Genomic DNA, 22,895 nt, shown 5'->3' with positions numbered 1-22,895 from the left:
TTTCCATATTATAGAAAGAACCTGTCACTGTGGGGCTAATTAAAACCCACAGGAAGTTTTTGAGCTTCACTTTGGACCACTTCGATTCTCTCTGCCACCATCCCAGGCTTTTCCCACACCTGTTAATGAGAAGCCAAACGGGTCTGAATTTTCTCCTTGATTCCTTTTGCTTGCTCTGCTAGAGTTGCTGGGAATAATGAAATGTCTCAAAGGCCAGGAATTTCAGAAAGAAGGAAGATGACATCTGAGTAAATCCCTATAGGCAATCAGCCCCTGAATCTTTGAACTAGTGCCATAGGATACCCTCGACCAGACTTGGGTCAGTCAAGAAAGCATTGCCCGTTTGGAAAGGAGAGATTATTGAGAGAGGGTGCTATTTCACGACAATTCCATGAGCTCCTGCTGTGAACAACCAAGTATTCTTAAGAAATTTTGTCTCAAAGCTGCCGGGAGGTCAGTGATCCTCTTACCACCCTTTCCCGCTATGTAGCAGGATAGTGAACAGGTTGGTTCTGCATTCAGAAACATTAAGACCGGAAACAAAAGCATGCACACATAAAACATTTCCCTCACACTGTCACTGCCAGTGTATTATTTCCAAAGGCTCTGGTTTGGGTTACAGAGATATCACTTTCTCCTCCTTTCAAATACAGTCATTGAGAAGAGCACTAGAAAAAAACTAACCCTGGCACAATAGGGAACAGAACTTTCAGGCTAGTTTGGCAAGGTCAAATGAACACCAATGAGTATTTGCATTCTCTGGGCATGTTGGGAAGGTTTATGTCTGGAAAAGGGCTTAATTGTGGTGTGGTGAGTGATTAAGCTTTTCCAAGTTAAAAGTATTAGCATGTGGTATTTACTGGGCATTTTCTTAGATGTTCAGTTATACATCCAAGAGAGACAGATTAGTTTCTGCACCCCCAAGAAGAGAAAGGTTGGAAAAGAATACATAAAAGAGAATTTTTAGAATAACATGTCAGCTCAGAGAAACAAGTGTAGGCTTCGATAAGAATGAGGGCATCAGGGGTCAGGGGAAACCACAGTGTCAATGAGATGCAGGTGTGAGGCTTGTCGCCTGCATTTTTAACTCAAATCCCCTTGTCCTATGAGTTGATAGTTCATTTTCACCTTAACCCCTGTGCTTTCTTTCTTTTTAAAGTTTATTTCTCCATGAGTGATAGAGACAGAGAGAGAGAGAGAGAGACAGAGAGACTGACAGGGTCTTGATGCCACAGTCCACCCCCAGCTTCAGCCCGCACTGGATCATGGGCACATGCATGCCCAGCATACTCACAGAGCACTCTGGACCTGAACCAGGAACCTTTCCTTGGCATTCTTTTCACCACTACACCCTCTCCTACCATCTCTCCACCCCCTGCCTTTTCTGTGGGTCACAAAGGCAGAGATCACCAACTTAGCCTGGGAAACCTATTCAAAATGGACTGGTCCATTTTCCCTGAGTCCCAGAACTACGATCATTGCATTTCTCATCCTCTCCAAACCACTGGGCTATTCCCAGAATCCCTCCAAAGCCACTCTCCTTTCTCCCCCCAAAAAAGGTTAGAAATTAAGTGATTGCTATTGAGGTTATAAATAATGGCCCAGAGGTGTTGGTGTTATTTAAAGCTATGCAGATGCTATTTCTCTCCTGTATTCCCCGTGACCAGCCATCTGAAATTTTCAGCTAACCCTGAATAAGTCAAGTTTATTCCCCCTTTGCACCTCTGTCTTGTTCCTTCTGCCTGTGATGCTGTTTCCAGAAAAATCCTCATTTGATTGGCTCCTCACTGTTCTGCTCTCAGTGCAAGCATCCTCTCATTTGAAATGTCTTCGAGACTATCCAGGCTAAAGCAGCCCTCTATTTCCCGCTTTCTAGCATAAACCCTGATCTGTTCACTTCATAACAGCGTCGCTCTCAGAAATGTTTATCTGTCAGTTTATATATTTCAAGTCTCCTGCCTATAGAATATAACTTCCATGAAGCCAGGGACCAATTTCTATTCCATATCTGCAGAATCAGGGATCATACCTGGCAGATCGCAGGCATGCAAGTCGTGGTTTAATTTTAAAACTTGTGAGAGGGCTATCCTCCATACACTGGGTACATAAGTTACCATATTTATCCTAAGTTCAGACTCATGTTCTAGATCCTATCCCGATTTTACAGATAAGGTGAAGCCAAGATACAAACCCAAGTGGTCTGTTTCAAGAGGCTGCATTCACAATTGCCACTCATTTTCCTTATACACTGTAATATACACAGTTTTTAAGTTCGATCATGTATCAAAAAGTTTGTAAAAGGTAATTAAGCCCACTTTTTGACTGTAGGACTTCTCAGAACTTTTAGTATGCTAATGTACTCAGTGACTCACCAGGATAAGTTTATATAAGGGGTCTTCAAAATGTTCATGGAAAACACTTATTATGGAAAAAGTAATGCATGGATCTCAAAAATTTTTTGTACCAAAATAGATTAATAATTTAATTTCATTTTTCCACTTTTTAAAGTGCCCTTTATATCTATTATTTCCCATCCACTTTTTGTCTTTTCTTTTTTTTTTTTTTTTCATAGTGATTCTCTTGACATTTCTTTGAACTATACTTCTCCTGGAGTTTTTTGTTTTGTTTTTAATTTAGTTCGATATAGGGCACATGTGTTCACAGGACAGCAAAAGGTAGAGAGAGAGAGAACAAGAAAACACTCCCCATGTAGGATGATGCACCCTCCATGTGGGATGACCATGCCATAGTCTCCCCTCCTCCACTCTTTGGAACTTGGGGCACACAAGCACTCGCACCAGCATGTTTTTCATGCCACTGTGTCCAGGATGCAAATTATGCAGTTGGCCATGTGATATCTAACTGCCTCAACCATCATGCTAGCAGCTACCCCCACCCACCAGCAGTTTCTTGAAGAACTATTCTCACTTTCAGTCCATATCTTCAAAGCACCCAACTACATCAGAACCACACAGTCACCCCTGATTTATTTATTCAACAAATGTGTCTTAATGTCTATTATGGTTCAGACGTTCTTCCAGAAACTGTAAAATGATATGTCAATGAATAAAACAGAAGTCCCCACCCTTTTCGAGTTACATTTCCAAGAGGAATGAGACAGATGATAGATAGTTAAGTATAGTATTGAAGTAAATTTTATAATACAGATGATGATGTGTTATGGAAATAACAAAGAATGTGAGAAAAGGTGAGAGATGAGATGGAAGGGCAGCAGGGGCGAAGCAGATGGGAAGGATAGCTTTGCAATTGTAGGTAGGGTGGGCTTCATGGGGAAGGTGGCATGTGAGCAAAAACTTGTAGGTGAGACAATCGGTACATCAATATCTAAAGGAAGAGCATTTTTGGGAAAGGAAATGGCCAATGCAAGTGCTATAAGAAGATGGCATAGTGTTTTCCAGAAGCATAAAGGAAGCCAGTGTGGCTGGAAGGGAGTAAGAGGAAGTATAGTAAAGATAAATGAATGCGAAGGGGCGGCAGGACATTCCACAATGACTATAAGTCATTGAAAAGCCTTTGGCTTTTATCCTACCTGAAAGGGGAAGCCACTGGACTGTTTTGAATAGAGGTGGAATCTGCTTGATTTTTCAAAAGGCTCCCTGTGGCTAGTGTAGATCCCAGAGATGAAGGGTGGCTCTGGGTGCCATGTTAAGTGTAGACTATGAAAGGTCGAAGTTAGAAGCAGTGAAATATGTTGCAATCATTCATTAAAGATGTTGTGGCTCAGAATGGGATGGTGGCAGTGACAGTGGTAAGAAACCCTAGGGTTCTGATATATTTTGAAAATATTATTATTATTATGGTGTGAGAGAGAATGGGAAGAGCCAAAGATGACTCTTCAGTATTTGGGTCAGCGCATCTGAGAAAATAAATTCAATTCCAATCAAGCTAGAGAAATGCTACATGTTGAAAATATCTGAGATAGACAATCAGTTCAGTTTGGGGAATGGTGGCTTGGAAAAGGTCCTAAGATTTTTGAAGTGGAGATGATATATAGAAAATTGGAACTTGGGAAAGATATCTAGTCTAAAAATTTAAGTGTGGGAAGGGGTAATAAGTACATGGGATTTAAAATCATGACAATGGATGCTATCAACAAGGGACTGAGTACAGAGGTATAGAAGAAAACTGCCCATGGAGTTGAGCCTGAAGCCAGAGTGAAAAAGGGCATGCTCAGAAAAAAACAACCCCAACAGAGCAGACAGTGTGAAGAATTGTACATTTCAACTTTGAGGACTTGCAGAAGGTACAACTCAGAGGTCTCACCTCCTGAACCATGTAATGGCTGCCAGCAGTTCTGTTTGAGGAGGATTCTGGGACTGTGTCTGGGCTTAGTGGGAAAGAAGGTATAATTGGCGATGTCTGCTACACTCGTGGAGCACTGAGTGACAGCAAATGGATCAGCGTCAGCTCTTAGCCATTTTCTCTAGAGGAAAGGCCATGAGATTAAGGATAGACAGCAGATGACTGCAGAGTTCAAGAAAGGCTTTGAGCTTGCTGCAAGCCAGTTTGTGTGATTTATAGAAAGAGTAGGATATATTAGGTTGTTGGGAAAGTCATGACATCATTTTCTATGCACAAAATGCATCATGACTTTGCAGACAGCCCACTAATTTGTTGTTGAAGTTACCTTACATATATAAGAAAGATTTTATGGCTCTGGAGCCACTGGCATAGGAGAGGACTTCAAAAAGTTTATGGAAAAATGGAATTAAAGGAGAAGCCATCTGCATCTGAGCTGTGAGCAATCCCTTTTAGGAGCTAGAAAAACTGAAGATTTTCTGCTCAGACTTCACCCTCCAGATACCAATCTAGAGTGGTAGGGCACCCTCTGTATTCTTCTCTCTGTCTCTCTCTCTCTTTAACTTTTTTTAAATTATTTTTTATTTTTAAGGTAGAGTATTTTCTTGACCCTCTGATCCTCCATTTTTTCTTTTTTTCCGTTGTTTTCTTTTATCTTCCTTTTACCTTTAACACTTCGCTGCTCAGCATCTAGTGTAACTCCAACTCTAAAGCCTGATATTTGATTCAGTTATGGGAAAATTCTAGTTAAGACAGCTTGGTTTATGAATTCTCTCTTATAAATTGTATGGAAGGTAAATACAAGTCAAGTTTATCTGAGAAAACTTACACATTGAGATGTGCTATAAATGTTTTGAAATGATAACATTTTGAATTCTAAGGTTAAATAAAATTGTTATGAAATGTGGAGAAAAAGGGAAAGGAAGCCATCGAAGGGTTTTGAACTGGGCTGTCCCATGATTACAGATGCTCTAAATAACAACTTTGAGGAAGTGTGTGAGGCAGATTGCAAGGGGGAGAGACTAGAGACAAGAAAGTCATTGAAAAGCTTATTATTTAATGGCTACATCAGGAAGAACCTGACTCAGCCAGAAACTCAGAAACTATTAAGTCTTTCTTGCTACAAGGACCATATATGGGCTGGGGGGCAGCGGGTGAGGGATGAGAATTTAAGAAAAGATTTCACAGCTAGGAAAGTTCTGGGTTTGATTGGGAGGAATTCAGTTTCTGTGAAGGATCAAAGGTCATCCTAAAGGGTCCTGGAACAAACATTCCCCCTGATTTAACGTGGAGGAAAACCTGAAGGTTTTATCATTGCATCTTGAGTGAGAGTTTACCATTGGAAATACAGTCTTTGTCACTGTCACAAGAACGGTTTTGCATCTGATGACATTTTTTTTTAATTTATTTATTTTTTATTATCATCATAATCATCTTTATATTACATTGGATTACATATAACTTTACAATGTATTACATTGTTTTTTCAAAAGGGAATGCCATGCATGTCCGTCAGTACAGAGACATTAATTTCCCCACTTCAACATTCAATATCTTTTCTATGTTTTCCCCAGTCATTATTTTTATTATTCTAATTATTTTTTAAAGCAGTCAATTGCTATTTCTCATTTTGCTTGTAAAAATACTTTGCCCATCATGAAATACTTCTCAGACCAATCGTCATCATCAACAGTTAATAAGCCCATCTGATGACATTTTTCAAAATGGTGTGAGAAAGCCTTGACATTCTTATTAGAAAGTCTATGAGGACAGCAGACAGTATGTGGTTAGGGTGCTGGACTTCCACATGGCTGACCACAGTTCGAGTTCCAGACCTGGTAGCTTGAAACTCATGCCTGGCATGTATGAGTGCATGCCCCAAATCCCAGAGAGAAAATGGAGGAGAGGGGATTACAGCATGGCCATCCCTGCTGGAGGGAGATTTTTCATTTTTCCTCTCATTGTCTCTGTCTCTCTTACTCTCTGAAGAGTGTATGAACCCTATGGCAAAAGCCTTTAAAAAAGAAACCTATGGAGCTGGGAACCAGCAGTTAGCGTAATGGCTATGTCGCTGGACTCCCACGTAGTCGACCGCGGTTCGTGTCCTGGACCCGGTGGCTTAAAACTCACGCCTGGCGCGTGTGCGTGCGTGCCCAGGATCCCGAGAGGAGAATGGAGGAGGAGGGATTGCGGCATGACCATCCCCCCTGGGGGGTGATTTCTCGCTTTCTGACTCTAATGTCTCTGTCTGTCTGGCGAGCACACGCGCCCTATAGTGAAAATCTCTCCAAAAAAGAAACCTATGGAGCTCAAACATAGAAAAAGGAGCAAAAAGACTGAACTAAAATGAACAGAGGTGGGCCAGCAGGTGTGTGGTAATATGTGTGTTAAGGCAGCTAGGTCCTGGGGCTGGCAGGTGGCCTAGTGGTTAAGGGTGCTGGACTCCCACATGGCCAACTGCAGTTTGAGTCCCGGACCTGGCAGCTTGCTTTCTCACTTTCTGTCCCCTCCCTGCCCCGCCTGTCTCCTTCTCACGCTTGCTTTCTCTTGCTCTGTCCCTCTCTAGCTAAATCCAATCCAATCAATCAAGCAAGCAATCAAAATTTTAAAAAATCTTTTCAAAGAAAAGGCAGCTGGATCCCACATGGTTGTGTGGTTCTAGTCCTGGACCCAGCAATTTAAAAAACACATTAGATGCATGTGTGTGAGTCCCCAAAATCCCAAAAGGGAAAAAAAGGACAGGTGCTTAGAGTGTGGCCATCCCCCTGGGAGGGTGGGTGCTTTCTCATTTCTCTCTCTCTCTCTCTCTCTCTCTGCCTCTTTCTCTGTCTTTTCCCAGTGAGTGCTTGCGCCCTATAGCCTAACCTATGGGACAAGTTCAAGCATAGAAACAGCCATGTAATGGGAGGTGCTCGAGAAGAGAAGAGAAAGTGATGGAAAAATTATTCAAAACAATCATGCCCTAAAACTTTCCAAATTTGAGTTTTTAAGTTTATTTATTTACCTCATGCATGAGGAATAGAGAAATGCACCTCAACCAGGCTTTCACGATGCCAGTATCGGCTGGTCCTAATCACAGTTATATGTGCCCAGAACATTTTCTATGTGGGCCCAGTTGCATTACTACTGCAGTACCACCTGATCTACCAGTTCCATTTTTAAAAATATTAACCTACATATCCAATAAGCTCAAAGGAACCCAGACTGGATAAACATAACTAGGTTCACACTTTGACACATCATAGTCAAACTGTTAAAAGCCAAATTGAAAAAGAAAATCTTGAAAGCAGCAAGAGAGAGACCAGCAGATGGCACAATGGTTACATTGCTGGACCCCCATATAGATGGCCACGGTTCAAATCCTGGACACGGTGGCTTAAAACACCCTGGGCATGTGTGCATGCATGCCCAAAATCCCAAGGGGAGATTGGAAGGGAAGGGATTACTCATGGCCATCCCTCTAGGGAGTGATTTCTTGCCTTCTGTCTGCCTTTCTCTTGTCTCCCCAGCTAGCACGTGTGCCCTATAGCAAAAACTTCTCTCTAATAAATAATAGCAACCAAACAGACAGAAACAAGAGGAAAGTGACCATTATAGATGGACAAGCATTAATACAATCAGGCTGGTATTTTCCTCAAAAATCATGAATCCCAGAAAGTGGAAGAATGATATATCCATAGGGCAGAAAGAAAGTACTGTCAGACGAGACTTCTTTATCTAGCAAAAGTACTCTTCAAATATGAGGGCAGTATGAAAACACAAGCAGATAAACACTGAACAAATGTGTTGCTAGCAGGCCTGACTTAAAAGATACACTAAAGGAAGCAAATGCTTCAGAGAATGATACTGTAAGGTAACACAAACCCACAGGAAGAAAGACTGAGCACTGAAAATGTAAATACATGAGTTAGTATAAAAGACTCCATAATACATTTTTTGCTCATTTTTCCCACCTTTTTTAAGAGACACAGAATCGTATGAAACAATTATTTTTAACACTGTATTTTGGGGTTTATAACATATGCGGATTTAATGTATATGGTAATGATAGCAAGAAAGAGGAAGGAATTTAATTACTTTGGAGCAAAGTTGCTATATTTTCTGGCATAACGTTAGTATTGATCACAAAAAGATTGTAATACATTCTTGCATATTGCAATCCTAAAGCAGTTATTGAAAAAATAACACGATAAATCTAGTACATCAATAGAATTTAAATGGTAAACTAGCAGTCTTTATTCCACACAGAGAAGGTAGTCAAGGAAGAAAAGATAGTCAAAGAAGATAGGAGTCTTAGAGGAAATCAAACGCAGGTCTTTAGTAGAATTTCTGTTCTTTGGGGGCCAACTCTATGGCACAGAAGTAATACACTGCTCAGGAGAAGCTGGATTCCATATGGTGACTGTGGTTTGAATCTCCGGCCTCGTCAGCCTGAAACACACCACTCATGTGTGCAAGAGCCCAAGATCCGATGGACTGAAGGACAACAGGAAGAGATACCATGTCATAACCAATCCCCACAAAGGATGCACATCTTCCCTCCCCTCACACATGTATGCATGTACTATATCATAAGCAAAGAAAAAATTTTAATTATTTTATTTAACTTTATTTATTTATTTGACTAGAGAGGGACAGAGTGACAGGGGTGGGGGAGTAAGAAAGCAAGTCATCAGATCTGGGACTCGAACCATGGTCAGTCATGTGGGAGTCCAATGCCTTAACTACCATGCCACTGCTAACCCTGAAAAAATTAAAAAAAAAAAAAAAAGAATTTCTATTCTTTCAATCCTCATGTGATTTTAGTAGAAAGAACTGAAGATCTGTAATAAGCCAGCTAATCTATCTAATTGTGGACCCAAGGCAGAATGAAAATGCAGGATCCTCTGTTCAAAACCTGTTTCAGGGACCAGCAGGTGATGGTGCGGTGGTTAAGGCAATGGACTCCCACATGGCAATCCGCAGTTTGAGTACTGGACCTGGCAGCTTGCTTTCTTACTTTCTCTTCCCCCACCCCCCACCTCAAGTGAAAAACAAAAATGATGAGGAATAAAATCAAATTATTCTTGGGGAAAAAAAACTTATTTCAAATTTCAGGATGGTGACAGCACATAATTAAGCCAAGCAAAGGGCTTTTCAGAGCACAGGACCCTATGCAACCACAGGAGTAGCTCATTCACGAAGCTGACCCTAACAACAAGTAAGAGGTCCCTGTATCCCATTTCCTTACTCTCTGGGTAAAACTTTGAGGATCCAATGCCTTCTGTCTTCCTCTTCTTTTCTGTCCTTGTATCTGAAATCGTCAGCATTTGGGAAGGGCCCATCCTTTATAACTAGAAGTCCAAGAGATCAAATCCAAGCTGTGACAGGGACATGGCGCAGCTCTGGTTACCCTTTACCACCCATTGTTTCTCACTGAAACCTGTAATCCCCTTATTTGTGCCGACTACACGGTTTTCAAGGGCAGTTGTCCTTGTAAGCATGGCGGTTTCAGAGAAGACGACCATTCTCTAAGTAGCTGGTATTTTCTAATTCATTTGAAAACGTTGAATTTATGTGAAACCCAAGAAGGGTCTATCTGAGATTGTGCCGGAAAAGCTGATCTGTGGGCTGGGATGGTCATTACTTCTTGGTGCCATTGTGTGGTGATCTCATCATGTCTTCATAATTAGGCTTTATGACCACCATGGACAAAACTGGCCGGAACACAGTTCATGAGCGCAACACACTCTCAAAACCACACACAAGATCATGGCCCTAATTCAAGACAACTGTACAGGCAAATGTTGCCTACGTAAGGTTTGTGATAAACTGTTCAGGGATTCCCGCTGGTCCTTCAGACCATTGTCACGCATGCTTTTCTGGAAGAAATAAATGAGGATGAGCATGAAACAATCAAGACTGTCACCATGCATATTAAGAATATTTTAGCTTCAAGTCAGAAAAAATTTGCCTCAAAACTGCCTTACTCAAAAAAGGGAATTTAGACTCCCATGCAACTGAAAAATCCAGAAATAGTTCAGGCTTTGGAGCAAGGCTTAATTAAGTAGCTCGTTTATGTCATTAAAGTCAATTCTTTCTTTCTTTTCCCCCGGCCTTCTACAGCATCATAAACCTATTGCTAGATTCCTTTATAGTTCCAAATTAATTCCAGCACCTTCTGAATCTCGCTCTACATGAACATTCAGTAAGGAGAAAAAAAAATCTCTTTCCTGGTAGCCAAGTCAGCATTTTTTTCCAGGGACCAGCAGTTGGCATAATGGTTATATCGCTGGACTCCCATGTAGTCGACCGCGGTTCAAGTCCCAGACCCAGTGGCTTAAAACTCATGCTGGGCATGTGTGCATGTGTGCCCAAGATCCAGAGAGGAGAATGGAGAAGAAGGGATTGTGGTGTGGCCATCCCCCCGGGGGGGTGATTTTTCACTTTCTGTCTCTCTGTCTATCTGGTGAGCGCACATGCCCTATAGCAAAAACCTCCCCCAAAAAAAAAAACAAACTTTTTTTCCAGAAGTCCCAGCAAACATCTCCTTGTTTCTTGTTGACTTGATGTGAGTCTTCCAGTTTAATCACTGCAGCAAAGCCAATAGGAAGTGCTGGTTAGCGTAAACCAAGACGGCTTTTACTCCAAGTGGGCTGTGCTTCTTCTAAGAGCATGACTACATGATAGAGGTACTATTACCAGGACAGAGAGGCAATTCTGTGTACTGAAAGGGCTAAACTAGCAAAAGCCCACCCCACCAATAGGAAACACTGACTATTGTGAAGTCAGTGGCCACCAGACCCTCAGCTCCCCGCCCCATGTGACTACAGGGCCCAGGATGTTGAAGAGAGCTGGGAGGAGGTGCGGAGCACACTGGGCCACCTCCTACCATCTAGCTTGCAGTCCAACATGTGAGTAACTCCAAAACAAATGAAATGCCACCAAATGTGCCCAATCGTGAGTACATGCTGGCAGATACTGAACTAGGAGGCAGAACCCTGCAGAAGTGTTAATTTTCTGATGTAGAAAGTGGGGTCAGCAGTGGCATAGTGGTTTAGGCAGCTAGATCCCACATGACTGGCTGTGAGGTTCAAGTCCCAAACCTAGTGACTTGAAAAGTACTCCAGGTTCATGGGTGTGCCTGCTCCAAAAAAAAATCACTAAGGAAAAGGACTCTTGCATTATCTTTCCCCTCTCCAGCAAATGCACACACCCTATAGCAAATTTTTTAGAAAGGTAAGGGGAATGTTAAGTGACATTTTTGGCTACCCCGTACTAATAATGACCCTGATATCATGCACACCTGGGAAACATACTCAGGAAAGCAGAAACTGCAAACATTTAACTCTAGCTACCAACGGGATGTGGGAATGAATTGATGTTAAGCTATCCATCCATTCCACCAGTGTTTATCAGTGTCTGCTGTGTACTCAGCCCTGACCTAGGCACTGTGATTGGTGCAGTTTAGCATAGTGTTTCAGGGTGCAGGCTTTCAAATCCTTCACACCTAGGGACAAATCCCAGTGATGCCACTTAGCCTGTCTGTGTACCAGTTGGCTCACAGGTAAAATGATGATGTACCTACTTTTAAGTAGTTGTTGTGAATATTAAATGACAAAAGTTAAAGAATTAAAAGTTAATAAACCCAAGCACTCATCCACTCATCCAAGTGACTGGCACTCCTATGATCACAAAAACAGTAGGCATCTAACTTCAGTCATGATTCTTGGGTTGTCAGAAAAGTTCATGATGCTTTTTTTATTTTTCTTTTTTTGAGAGAAATTTTACTTTAGGGCACATGCACTCGCTGGAGAGACACAGAGACAGAAAGTGAAAAATCACCTCCCCAGGGGGGCTGGCCATGCCTCAATGCCTTCTCCTCCATTCTCCTCTCAGGATTTGGGGCACACATATACACGTTCCTGGCACACATTAAGCCACCAGGTCTGGGACCCAAACCATGGTCAATGATGCGGGAGTCCAGCGATGTAACCATTATGCCAACTGCTGATCCCAGTCATGTACGATGCTTTTTTTGCATAGAAAAATATGTCATGACTTTTCTGACCCCCCAGTATTACTATTTATTGCTGTCATACTTTAAATACTAATAAGACATGGTCTCTGTTCTTAAGATGCCTCCCTGGGGAGGAGTCGTGAAATGTGTACGGGCGATGAGCCTGAAGAAAAAGTAGAGATGAAATTGACGAGAATATCCTCAGGAAGATGAAATTTCTTCTCTCTTTTGGGATCTGAGCTGGCTTACCAGTGTGCATTTTATATGCAGAAGCTGGCGATGATGTCTGACATCTTTCGGGTCTTTTCTCTTCTGTCTTTTTAAGAAACCAAATCTTTGAATCGTCAGTACAAAGATTAAAAAAACAAAGATACATGAATGACACTACCACGTGCATACATGTGTTCTCTAGAGGGGGCAGGTTGCCAAATGTGTCCTCTGCTCTGTCTTGTCCCCTATGGAAGATGGCATTGTTGCTGCCTGTCCGTGTTGCAAAAGAAGTAGCTGTTTGATTCCTGGTGTGGTTGGGCTATTGGATTGTACTCCCAAAGGTACTGGATAATCTGTTTAACTGAGCACAGTCATTTGTCTTGTTTGCTGACTACTTAGCAGATGGATTTGTGATTTTGGTAATTACTCTATGAACGTTAATAAGACATGAGATCTTTTATTAATTAGCATTTCCTGGGGTTTGTTTTTCAAAATAGCAAAATCTAGACGATTTACAAGTATTAATGAACCACTAGTATTCATGTTGCAAAATTAGCATTTGGAGGTTACTCATTCCAGAATGGTTTCCTCTCTGGATTTTTTTTTTTTTAAACTCAAGAACAAAGACTGGAGCTAGTGTATTGTACTTTGTACTCTAGAAAAGGCTTTTTGGTCTGCTTAGCTAGATAGGGTTTAATTTCGAGATGTTCTCATTTTTATTCTCTCTAGAAAGTTAGGTTATAAAATCCTTTCAGAGAATGAAGTTAGATCTGAAGAATATTGTTTAAAGAGAGGTAAGTGAGATTTGGACCTGGTTTTTAAAGGTGCATGGGTACCGGGACCAGCAGTTAGCATAATGTCTATGTCACTGGATTCCCATGTAGTCGACCGTGGTTCACGTCCTGGACCCAGTGGCTTAAATTCACGCCGGGTGCATGTGCGTGCGTGCCCAAGATCCCAAGAGGAGAATGGAGGAGAAGGGATTGTGGCGTGGCTATTCCCCCTCGCTTTTTATCTCTCTGTCTCTCTCTGTCTTTCTGGCGAGCGCATGCGCCCTATAGCAAAAACTTCTCCAAAAAAAAAAAAAAGGTGCATGGGTACTGCAGATGTATCCACTCACTCTCCCACCACACACACACAGCATATAGGACACTGCGAAGTGCTGGAGGCTGGGAGCAGTTGGTGGAAGTGTAATCCCACTCTGGGACACTCTCCCCTGTGGTCAGTCTCTTCCTTCCCTGTATATACACCAGCAAGACATTGTGAAATGCCATTGCGTGGTAGGAACTGGCAGTTATGCAGCAAAGGACAGTATCTCTCATGGGGTAACTCTGTCAGAAAGCACTTCTGAACAAAGCAGTCAGGTAGCATGTTGTTATTGTCCTCCCCAAAGAACTCACTTAATGACTCTTGGAAGGGGGACAACTTCCTTTAAAAATCCAGATGCCTATGGTGCTTGAATGGCCTGCACACCCCATTGCTGACAGATTCAACAAGCATTTCTTGAGCACCCACTGTGTGCCTTTTGCTGTATTAGGCCGGGTAAAGGCTTTCTAGTGCACTGAAAAGACAGCAAAGGCAGGAGGGTTTTACAACCCATGTTGGTGGTTATGATCAAAACAGATCCGAGGCCAGCTTGCTTTTGCCACTAAACTTAAACCAGCCTGTAGACTCAAAGGAAGACCTTGCTAGTTATTTCTATCTGACCAGTTTTTCAGAAACCCAAATAATCTGTAATAATTTTTATAACCTTCATTTACATGCTTAGTCTTATGCCACATGTTATGTGTTTACATGCCTTTTCTCACCTCTCAATTCTCATGAAAAATATCCTTGGTAATTATTATTCTTTCCTTTTTTTTTTTAAGAGATATTTTTGCTGTACGGTGCTTGTGCTCACCTGAGAGACAGAGAGACAGAAAGCAAGAAATCACCCCCCAGGGAGGATGACCACACTACAGTCTCTTCCCCTCCATTCTTCTCTTGGGATTTAGGGAACCCATGCATATTCACACAGCATGAGCTTTAAGCTACCAGGTCTAGGACTTGAACCATGCTCAACTAAATAAGAGTTCAAGGACATAACTATTATACTACCTGCTGATCCCTTATTTCTTTATTTAAAGTATTTCTAACATTAGCAAGAGAGACACAGCACCCCCAATACCACAGTTCACCCTTGGCTTCAGCTAATCCCTATTCAGGAGTATGTGTGCCTGGTGTGCACAGGGAGGTCTCCAGAGGCAAACCTGGATCCTTCACATGTAGGTCAGCCTCATGTCCCATTACCACTGCACTAATCTCTGGCTGCCTTACTTATATTTATAAACCCACTTTATAGATGAGCAAATTTACAATTTAGATCTTAAGTAATGGGCCAACAGATGCTAGATCCCACATAACTGACCTTGTAGTTCGAGTCCTGGACCCAACAGCTTGAAAAACATGCTGGGTATGTGTGTGCATGCCCAAAAGCCTGAGAGGAAAGTAGAGGAGAGGGATTGCAGTGTGATCATCTTCTCCAGGAGCTGGTTTCTCATTTTCCTTCTCTCCAGTGTATATGGCAAAAATTAAAAACAAAACAAAAGTAACTTATCCAAAGCCAAATAGCTCTTAAGCGGAAGACCTGTATTTGGGGGCTACCATTACATACAGACACTGGTCTAATTTAATTTTTTAAGTGAATATTTCATTCAAAGTCCAGGTTTTGTTTGTTTGTTTGTTTGTTTGTTTCTTTTAAAGAGGTTTTTGCTATAGGGTACATGCATGCTCCAGAAAGACAGAGATAGATAGCGAGAAATTACCCCCCCGGGGGGATGGCCATGCCGCAATCCCTTCTCCTCCAGTATCCTCTTGGGATCTTGGGCAAGCACGCACATGCTTCCGGCGTTGAGTTTAAGCCACCAGGTCCAGGGCTCGAACTGCTGTCGACTACATAGGAGTTCATTGACATAGCCATTATGCTAACTGCTGGTCCCAGAGTCCAGCTTTTTTTATTGCAAGTCACAAACTTGGAATGAATGAGCTTTTCACCTGTCATTTCTCATCTGGCGTAGTCTATAGATTAAACGTGGGCTTATCACTCGACCACATAGCAAGAATCTGGAGCTATTGTTAAGGCTGTCCTCAAGGATGTCTTTGCAGACTATGTCCAGTTGGGACAGGTGAGTCTTTCAGAAACAGGCAGGAAGAGGGTGTCTAAGTGCAGCTGGCCGCTGTCCGTCAGAGGTGAGCATGGCTGCGAGAGAATGTGCGGGTGCCGCAGCACGTCTCAGCAGGGTGGTCTGTTGCTCGGGCTCTGTCCTTGTTGCCTGGGCAACCTCTCTCAGAATGTGAGAAGCTCATTTTCTCTTTTTCCATGTAGATCTGTAAGAAAGACTTAAAGTGATAGCTATAAATTGCCTCTTATCTACTACCACCTATATTTGAGAGTCAGAAGCCATGTTTTGGGGAGGTCTACTATAATTAGTCCAGGGTGCAGAAAGACAAAACTACCCAGCTTTCTTCATGTTATGCTGAAATCCGATGAAAGATCATCTTCCTGAATCCCAGTTTGTTTATTTTGATATTTCACTTTATTTACTTATTTACTTATTTTAATTTGACCAGGGAAGGATGGAGAGAGAGTGAAAGAGAGCGAGATAGTGAGAAAGCAAGCCAACAGGCCCGAGATTCAAACACAATCAGCCATATGGGAGTCCAGTGTCCTTCACCACCATGTAACTTACCAGTGCCCCCAGCATTTTTTTTCTCATCTTTTTTCTCTAAGATAGATAGCCTATAATAATTATCTTTATTTTTCCTGGAGAAAATTTTGAGAAGACAATGCTGTAGAGTGATTGTGAACCTGGGTTTAGGAGTCAGTACTGGATTCCAAACCTGGTTTTATCAGACCAGCCTCTGGCCTGGTGGTTAAGTCAGCCAGGCACATGGCAGACCGTGTGATTGGAGTGCTGTACGCAGTGGCTTGAGAAACATTCTGGGCCTATGTGCGTGCATGCGCAAAATCCTGAAGGCAGGGAGAGATGGAGGAGAAGGGATTGTGGTTTGATCATTCCCCATGAAGGTACTTTCATGCTTTCCAATATATATATATATATATATATATATATATATATATATATATATATATATATATAGGAACACTGGCTTTGCCATTTGCTATATATTCTTGACTATCTTATTTAACTCCTCTTAACTTGTTTCCACATCTATGAAATAGGAACATTCATATATAGATTTTGCATTTTCAGGGTCTACTCACTTTCAAGCATTCAGCTAAATGCTGGTGAAGCAATTGTGAATTAAGAGGCTTGGTGCCAACCTTCACAGAGGTTAAATGTAGCAGAAAAGGTATATATTCAAATAGCCACTTCGAGTATTGAGTTAACAAAAGCGTTACGGTGTGAACTCTGAAAGCAAACAAGGGAGCCCTACCTAGTTTAGGGGCTTTCAAAAACAGCGTCTTAAAGAAAACAACAAGAAAGAAAAGTAGTATGGTCTTGAAGGGAAGTATGAGTTAGCCAGGTGAAAAGTAGAAGAAACGTGGTTACAAGGGGACACGTTTAAAGGCCCATAGGCCAAAGAAAACACAAAACAGGAAAAACCAAGCGCGTTTTGAGTACAAATGAGATAGGACCATCCTAGAGAATAGCAGAAGATGAGGCAAAGGTGTGTGGAGCCTTGGAGGGGCTTCTAAACTATTACACAATATTGTTGAGTCATTTGGACTTTCTTTAAAGACGATAGGAAGTCCTTAATGGATTTAAATGGGAGAACCATTAAGAGGACCTGTGATGATTGCATAAAACAATGTATGCGAAAGTTTAGCTCTGTCTTAGGACTTAGTCCCCTCTCAATGAATGGTAGGTACTGCTCCCACACTCACCATTCTCTCAGCATCACTAACTTTCACTAAAAGGCCCACATTCTGCCCTGTACTGTACGGAAAGAGATTTACGGTAGTTTGTTAAGGAGCAAATTTGTAATATCTGGAAGACGAGTAAAACCATTCTCAACAACTTGCAGAAAGAGGGTGAAGAGTCCAAGACAATATGCTCTTCATATATTTTCTGCCTCCTGCTTTTCTGCTCCTCTGCCTGCTGCTTCTCGGTGAATTCACACGCTTGTTAAGCAGGGAAGTCATAATTCTTCCTGGCAGTTTTGTCATTTTCATAATGGATCTTTGCTGGAGCCTAAATATACAAAAATGCAGGTAGAGGAGACTACACGTTTTCTAGGAATGCCACAGTGACGGGATAAGGGGAGCGTTCTAATGCAGAAAATTTGAAATCGTGTCTCTGAGAAACAAAGGTTGCAAAATGATGTGTGTGTAACTGTGTTTGAGATGAATAGTCTTTGTTTTCACTGGCGAGAGATGTCAGGTGGTTTGGGACTTTATTGTTAAATACTTTGCATCCTTAAATAGCAAATACAACAACAAAACTCAGCAAATGGCAAGAAAAACAAAACTTATCACTTTGAAGTTTGTTAGACTGCTCACTTGCCTTCACCTCAGAACTTGCTGCATCCAGATTATAACATTAGATTGGGCTAAAGAACCGAAATAGTTGATTTTGGCAGCCATCGTGGTTTCATAATATTGTCTAGGAGCCAGGAAACGGATTATTTCTTCTCAACCACGTTGTTCATAAAAGAATGTGAAGGGACCACATCATTTACTTTTAGCAATTAACTCTACCATTGATGTGTGTCCTTGGCATAACTTTGAGCCCCTGTAAAATTAAGATCTTCATATATAATATAAATTTCTTTCTTTTAGAGTTATTCATTTACTTAATTCTACTTGTTATTATTATTTTTTAATTTGACCAGAGAGAGAGAGAGAGAGAGAAAGGGAAAGCAAGAAAATAAGCCACCAGGTTTGGGACTTGAACCATGTGGGTGTACAATGCTCTAACCACCACCCCATCTGCTAGCCCCTATAAAGTAAATTTCTTAATCACACACCATAATTGACAGATGCCAATGAGCAAGACACTTTTTCTCTTCTCCTTTTTTCTTTTTCTTCCATTGCTCTGAGACTCATGTACAATGCTGTGCAAAGAATGACGCCCACTACCCCCACACGTACCCTGAGGGCTGGCGTCAGGTGAGGAAAACTACAAGTACTTGATAAGAAAAGATACAAACACAGATCATGACAGTCCAGGAAAGGATATAGCAAAAGAGTCAAAGAGTGGCACTGACAAGCACCACCACAGTCACTTAGATGAATGAAGGGAGTCAATACAGTTCAGTCATGGGACATGGGCTTGTAGTCAGACAGATCTGGCTTAGCATCCTGGCTCTGTAATGTATTAGTTACATGCATTCATTCATTTAGTCCATATATTTTGCATGCCAATCCTATGCCAGATATCAGGTTTGACTATGAGAATTCAGAACAACCAAGACAGACAACGTAGAATGAAGGGAAATCACTTGCTTTATTTCTCTCTGTCACTCTGCCAAGCATATTTGAAATCATATGAATAACTAAATATAAGATGAGACCTACTATACCATGAAAGGGATACAACATTCTCTAAGTAGTCGAAAAAAGAAAGTAGCATCTGTTTAGAATTTCCTTTTTTTTAATTTTTCAGGGTTGGAAAGAACTTGAATAACCAACAAACTCAAATGCCTTTGTAAAAATATTAACCCTTTGCATCTTCATGTTGTGGATAATGTAGTGTTTGATAACGATAAGACTTTTAAGTAGCAACTCTGAGTCCAATGCTATGATAACCACTTCAAAGTGAATGAAAGTGTTAAAGATGCTATGCTATGCACTGACTTCAAGGCACTTTCAGTTTAACGAGAAACATAACTGGTCCCAAAGTGAAAATCATAAATCTTACAAGGTCAGTTTCTGAAACCAGGATTTCTTAGGCTAGCCATTAATACAGTGGTTAAGTTCTATGCATAGGAAGCCATACCCCACATAACTGACTGCAGTTCAAGTCCTGGCTCCCTTGGCTTGAAAACATGCCAGATGCATGTGTATGCATGTCCCAAATCCTGATGGGACAGAAAAGGATTCTGGCATGACCACACCCACATTGCAGTGTGCTTTTTCTCTCTCTGACAAGCCCATGAACTCTCTGGCAATTAAAAAAAAAAAAACAACAACAACAAAAAAAACAGAACAACAAAACAAATCAGGACTTTTTCATTATCTCTGGAAAGAGATTCAAAGCATTCAAAGTACTGAGGTGATAATTTTTGTCTAAAAAGAGTTTGATTGCAAAAAGGGATGAGAAGGAGACAATAACACTAAGTGTTTAAATGGAGGTTTCCTTTGTTTTTGTGGTTTGTATTTATTTATTTTTGGAGAGAGAAAGATTTTTGCTATAGAGTGTGTACACTCATCAGAGAGAAAAAGAGAGACAGAGAGACAGAAAGTGAGAAATAACCTCCCAGGTGGATAGCCATGCCACAGTCTCTCCTCTTCCATTCTCCTCTCGGGATTTTGGGCAGGCACACTGTACCTGGTGTGAGTTTCAAGATACTGGGTCTGGAACTCAAACCACATGGGAGTCCAGTGTCTTAACCCCTACACCACCTACTGGCTCTATTATTGTATTTTAAAATTTGCTACAGGACACATGTGCTCACCAGAGAGAGAGAAGAGAGAGAAAGTGAGAAAACAGGCTGCCAGGTCTGGGGCTCGAACCACTGTTGGCCATGTGGGAGTCCAGCACCTTAACCACCACGCCACTTGCCCATTTTTGTGTTTGTTAATCATTTTTAAATCTTTGTAAAGATGAACAAATACAAAAATTTGGATGGAGGGGAAGATGCCAAAAGCAGTTGATTTTTACTATGGTGACTCAGACTAAGCATAATACATGGACATAATAGAATAGTATCCTGGAAAGGAGCCAAGACCAGTGACTCCATGAGTCAGTCATTAAGGAAATGTAATGATTAGAGCATATTCCTTCTCAAAGGTGTAGTTCTATACCTGAATACTGTAGCTAAAGTCAGTGAAAGATCAGCATCTTCATGACAGAGACTTAATGCCTGGGATGCTGAATTTCACATAAGAGCAGTTGCTATGAAGGAATACTTAAAGAGGCATGAGTGTGTATATTGCACACATGCATTCGTGTGTGTGTGTGTGTGTGTAGGAAGGTAGGTAGGTAGGTAGGTAGGTAGGTGGGACGACTTCATTAGATTGATTGTGTGGGAGTAGAAGGCGATATTTGAAAGAGAGCAAGCTAGGCATGAAAATAGATATTGGAAAAATGTTTTTTGTTGAATGACAGCGTGAACAATTTGGATTTATTTTGAATGCAAGGAGAAGACATTGGAGGATTTTAAGTAGAAGAATGACATGATCTGATTCACATTTTCTAAAAATGTTTTTCTTTGGCTACTTGGTGGAGTATAGCAAACTTCAAGGGGCATAAGTGGAAGTAGGACAACCAGTGAGGAGATCTTTTGAAACAGCCCCGATAAAAGAAGCAGTGGTTTGGGTGAGACTGGTAGGAGTAAACTTAGATGAAGACATATTTGAAAACTACTTAATACATAGAGCCATAGGATTTGCTATTAACATAAATATGGAGAGTTTTTCAAAAGACACCTTGATTTCGAACTCTATAAATTATGCATTTTATCTGGGACATCTTTAGGAAATGGCCTTTGTGAAAGCCATTGTTGACCCTAATGCTGAGAGTGGTAGACTGACCAGGTGAAACATTCGAGCTAGAGGGCCTCATCAGATGGCCAAAGAAAATGTCTTGTTAATAAGACCCATTCCTTATTAGTTCATCAGTGCGTGACCTTTATTCTTTGCCTATATTTTCACCTACTCATGTTTTATCCTTAAATTAGAAGCTACCCTAATTTAAGGCCAATTACATTTCTTTTTTCTTTTTTGCTATTACATCTTCTTTATGCCATTTGGATGTCTAATTGGTTCCCAGATTTTAAGTACATTTTCACTTGATCATGCCAGGAGATCAAAATCAGAGATCGTTGTAGACCCATACTGAAGTCGAAGATCACCAGACATGAGAAATGGTACCTGGAAAAGCATAAAGACCATTAACTTTGAATGTGATCTTTACATGGGTTGTAATGAGATACCAGGATGCAGTCTAGTGGGACAGTTGCGTAAACTGCCATCAACCTAACCATTGCACCCCGAGTACCCCTTGAATGGTTTCCTCTGAAGCAAGTTACACAAACTTGACAAATAGAAACCATGTGGTCCCTATTTTACATTTGATCTTGCTCATGATAGAAGGCCCTCCTTAAAGGAGGAGGAGAAAAAAAATATTGCAGTCAATCTTTGAAAGCATTGTAACATGCAAATGGTCAATATTGGTTTTAAATTATTGCATCAATTTCTGAAATAATGATTTGTGCAAGGAATGTCATGAATTATAATTAATTTACATATGCATTAAAGTCCACATTCAAAGAAACCCTCTTTTCTCATTCAAACATTGGAAATTAAATATTTATACTTGTTGTGATTTCATATATACATAGATAATATTGCCTCTCAAAGCCACCTGCTCTCCACCATATGTCATTTTCTCTGCTGATGCTTTATAACATCATAGATTTGGAATTGGGCTAGCCCAGGTTAAAAATCCTACAAAAGACCTCACAAGTTGGAAGTGGAAAGCAATGAGCTAGTAGTTCCATTTCCGCAGAACATTGGAGGTAAATGGAGAGTAAATAGTCTCATCGCTTTTAAGAGTCTCTTCCTACAGTTTAATTCATTAAAAGATTAGCTATTAGTCCCTGAACTTGAATTACTGAGCGGAAACTGAATTGTACTTATTGTATTTACTTGAGAGTGTAGTCAAGTTTCTCAGATTCTCCCTGTCTCGATTCAATTTTACCTTTTCAAAACAAAGATGAGCATTTAAGTCAAAGCCTTTGCCCTGTCCCTCTGAGAGAACTGTGACAGATTTTTAAAAATCATACGACATAAGGAAACCAAAAAGTAAAGAAGCCTAGAATGCAAAACAATTTCTTTCCTTAAGACAGGTTGGCGTCTATGTTTTTCCACTTTTATGAAGTAGAAAACTTTCTCGATTGTTTCTGCATTGAGTGTAGGGCTAGTGTAAAAGTTTGGACTGGAACCAGCAGTTAGCGTAATGGCTATGTCGCTGGACTCCCACGTAGTCGACCGCAGTTCGAGTCCTGGACCCAGTGGCTCAAACTCACACCAGGTGCATGTGCGTGCGTGCCCAAGATCCCAAGAGGAGAATGGGGGGCAGGGATTGCAGTGTGGCCATCTCCCCTGGGGGGTGATTTCCTGCTTTCTGTCCCTCCATCTCTCTCTGTCTGTCTGGCGAGCTCACATGCCCTATAGCAAAAACCTCCCCCACCCCCCCCA

General features: G+C 41.2%; 1 protein-coding gene across 5 annotated transcripts in view; it reads left to right on the top strand.

The window, feature by feature from the left end:
- Window positions 1–22,895, top strand: part of PPP2R2B (protein phosphatase 2 regulatory subunit Bbeta) — a 527,631-nt gene that overhangs the window by 148,896 nt on the left and 355,840 nt on the right. Inside the window, exon 1 of one of the 5 annotated variants that reach the window (XM_006148044.1) lies at window positions 11,125–11,213. The exons of 3 other annotated variants lie outside the window; for them this stretch is intronic. The gene's annotated coding sequence lies outside the window, so the exon portion shown is untranslated. Of the gene's footprint in view, window positions 1–11,124; window positions 11,214–22,895 lie in introns of those variants that run through there. One more of the 5 variants, XM_006148046.2, reaches the window with a different exon arrangement.

Source organism: Tupaia chinensis, unplaced genomic scaffold (assembly GCF_000334495.1).
Source record: "Tupaia chinensis unplaced genomic scaffold, TupChi_1.0 Scaffold000228_1, whole genome shotgun sequence".
Taxonomy (NCBI): domain Eukaryota; kingdom Metazoa; phylum Chordata; class Mammalia; order Scandentia; family Tupaiidae; genus Tupaia; species Tupaia belangeri.
The sequence above is the reverse complement of the archived record's forward strand: the minus strand, read 5'-3'. Positions and strand labels throughout refer to the sequence as shown.